Genomic DNA, 3058 nt, shown 5'->3' with positions numbered 1-3058 from the left:
CATTGAGAGATAGATATTTTAGATTTCTTATAAATAGGAAGAGAGAGCAGCTAGGGTTTTTTAGAGAGAGAGAGAGAGGGGAGAGTTAAATCGTTTTCCATTGTTCTGAGAGTTTTTCAAGTATTTTGAAGAGAAGACAAAAGTGATGATAGAATTTTTGTTCTTTGATTCAAGATGCTGGGTTTGATTTATATTTATATTTTTCTTCTACTATCTTCTAATTTTCTTTTTGTTAGGGCTACGATGTAACCTAACCATGATGATGTGAATTTCATGATTTTTATGTTCTACAATTGATTTCATTCATGTGAGTTATATATTATTGCGTTTAATGCTTTTGAGTGACTGGCCACCACTTGAATGATCTGATGTGCATGTTTGAGACTGAGAGGTGATAATATGCAATTACTCATTCTTATATATAACCATGAATTAAACGTGGATAGAAATATACTGCGTTATTTGTGTAGCTTTCGCTGATAAGGTGATCCAAAAGACTCATTGTAAACCGGGAATATTCATAGTTTTTAATGCACTCATGTTTATTTTAATTCACATAGAGATATAGTGGATTAATAAGCTGAGTAGATTTGCTATACCTAGAGATAGGATAGTAAATAGGTTAGGAAATTCCGCTATCACATGTTTAATATCGTTCTTGTATTCACAACAATCTGAAATTCATATCTAGTGGTTATGGTGAAATCGGATGCTCTAACATATTTATCTGATTGATTTTACTGCATTTAGTCTTCAAAGTCTTCAAGTTTCGTTTTTAATTTATTCTTAATTATATTTTGATATGTTAGATAAATTTTAGAATTAATCTATTTTAGTATTTAATTAGTTTATTAATCATCGATCTCCGTGAGACAATACTTTATCTCATCATTATATTACTTGTTCGATACGTGCACTTGCGTTTAGAATTTTACGAACAAGTTTTCGGCGCCGTTGTCGGGGATCATTTGTTTAATACTAATTAATATTGATACCAGATAATTCTAAGTTTAATCTAGCTTTTGTTTTGTTTTATTTTTCAGGGTGTACATCGGTTTATGACATGTAGCCGACAAGGGAAACTTGTTGAACTTGATCCAGAAATCGAGCGTACATTCAAAAGGCAACTAAGAGAACAGAGAAATTAGGCTAAGATGGCAGACGGTGAGAATGAAAATCCACGCAGACTTTTAAGAGATTATGCTGCGCTAACAGTTCAAGGCACCACATCAAGTATCAGAAGACCTGCAATTCAAGCAAACAATTTTGAGATTAAGCCGTCACTTATTCAGATGCTTCAACAATCAGTGCAATTCAGTGGGCTACCAAGCGATGATCCAAATGCTCACATTGATGCTTTTCTTGAAATTTGTGACACCATTAAATATAATGGAGTTACAGATGATGCTATTAGATTGAGATTATTCCCATTCTCTCTTAGAGACAAAGCTAAGAGTTGGCTTTCTTCTCTTCCCCAGGATCAATTACTACATGGAATGATATGGCTCAGAAATTTCTTGGTAAGTTCTTTCCACCTCGCAAAGTCTGCGAAGATGCGTAATGATATTACTAATTTTATGCAGATGGATAATGAATTATTATAGGAAGCATGGGAAAGATTCAAAGAATTTCTTAGGAGATGCCCACATCACGGACTACCCATATGGATGCAGGTACAAACTTTTTATAATGGCTCTAGTGCAAATCTTCGTTCTATGATTGATGCAGCTGCGGGGGGACTTTAAATAATAAAACACCAGAAGAAGCCTACAATTTATTAGAAGAGATGTCATCCAATAGTTATCAAGTGGCCTGCGAGAGATTACCAATGCGAAAAGTTAGCGGAGTTCATGAAGTGGATGCTTTTGCTGCAATTGCTGCACAATTTGAAACACTCAACAAAAAGCTTGATAATATGAGTGTTTCAGCCATGAAAATTCACAATTTGACATGTGATTTTTGTGGTGGAGGACATGTTAGCACAGAGTGTCGGGTAGGTAATATTTTAAACAATCTCATGAAAATTCTAACTTTGTTGGGAATTTTAACAGGTCACTGAGAATAATCCCTACTCCAACACATACAATCCGGGATGGCGCAATCATCCAAATTTTTCATGGAATAATCAGAATGTGACAAGACCATCTAGATTCAAACAATCATAAGAGACAAAGTCAAATTTGGAAGACATAGTCACCAAACTTGCTAGTACGACTCATGACTTCATCAAAAGCATGGATGTGAGATTTCAAAATCAAGAGGCTTCAATCAGAAATCTGGAGATGCAAGTGGGTCGGTTAGCAAGCATGATGTCGGGGAAGGCAACGGGGTTCTTTGCCGAGCAACATAGAGAAAAATCCAATTGAAAACATAAAGGCTATTACCCTGAGAAGTGGTAAACAAGTAGGAGAAGAAGAGATTTCCAGAGACAAAGAAGAGGTGATCAATAAACAATCAAAGGAGACAAGCAAGAGTAAACTTTTTCCAGATAATCCCAAGCCATATGTACCGCCAATTCCATTCCCTCAGCGACTCCAGCAGCACAAAATAGATAAGCAATTTTCTAAATTTCTTGATGTATTTAAAAAATTGCACATTAACATTCCTTTTGCAGATGCTTTAGCGCAAATGCCTAGTTATGCAAAATTTTTGAAGGAGATTTTGGCAAACAAAAGGAAACTGGAGGATTATGAGACTGTGAAGTTAAACGAGGAGTGTTCAGCCATCCTACAAAACAAATTGCCTCCGAAATTAAAAGATCCAGGGAGTTTTACTATTCCTTGCACTATTGGGGATTCTTACTTTGAAAAAGCATTGTGTGATTTAGGTGCAAGTATTAATTTGATGCCTTATTCAATTTTCAAGAAATTAGGATTGGGTGAGGTAAAAGCAACCACAGTGTCACTTCAACTGGCTGATCGATCAATTAAATATCCGAGAGGTATTGTGGAAGATATTTTGGTAAAAGTTGACAAATTTATCTTTCCTGCAGATTTCATAGTTCTTGACATGGAGGAAGATTTTGAGGTACCACTTATCTTAGGTCGACCTTTTCTAG

General features: G+C 35.3%; 1 non-coding gene across 1 annotated transcript; it reads right to left on the bottom strand.

Annotated features, from left to right (window-relative positions):
* Window positions 1-1551: 1551 nt before the first annotated feature.
* On the bottom strand, window positions 1552-1657 carry LOC120288633. The gene has a single exon (XR_005546736.1). It is a non-coding gene; the product is annotated as a small nucleolar RNA R71 (small nucleolar RNA).
* Between the last annotated feature and the right edge of the window lie 1401 nt (window positions 1658-3058).

The sequence above is a fragment of the Eucalyptus grandis genome, chromosome 9 (genome assembly GCF_016545825.1).
Source record: "Eucalyptus grandis isolate ANBG69807.140 chromosome 9, ASM1654582v1, whole genome shotgun sequence".
NCBI classification, from domain to species: domain Eukaryota; kingdom Viridiplantae; phylum Streptophyta; class Magnoliopsida; order Myrtales; family Myrtaceae; genus Eucalyptus; species Eucalyptus grandis.
Note: the sequence above shows the minus strand (reverse complement) of the source record. Positions and strands in the feature narration are given on the sequence as shown.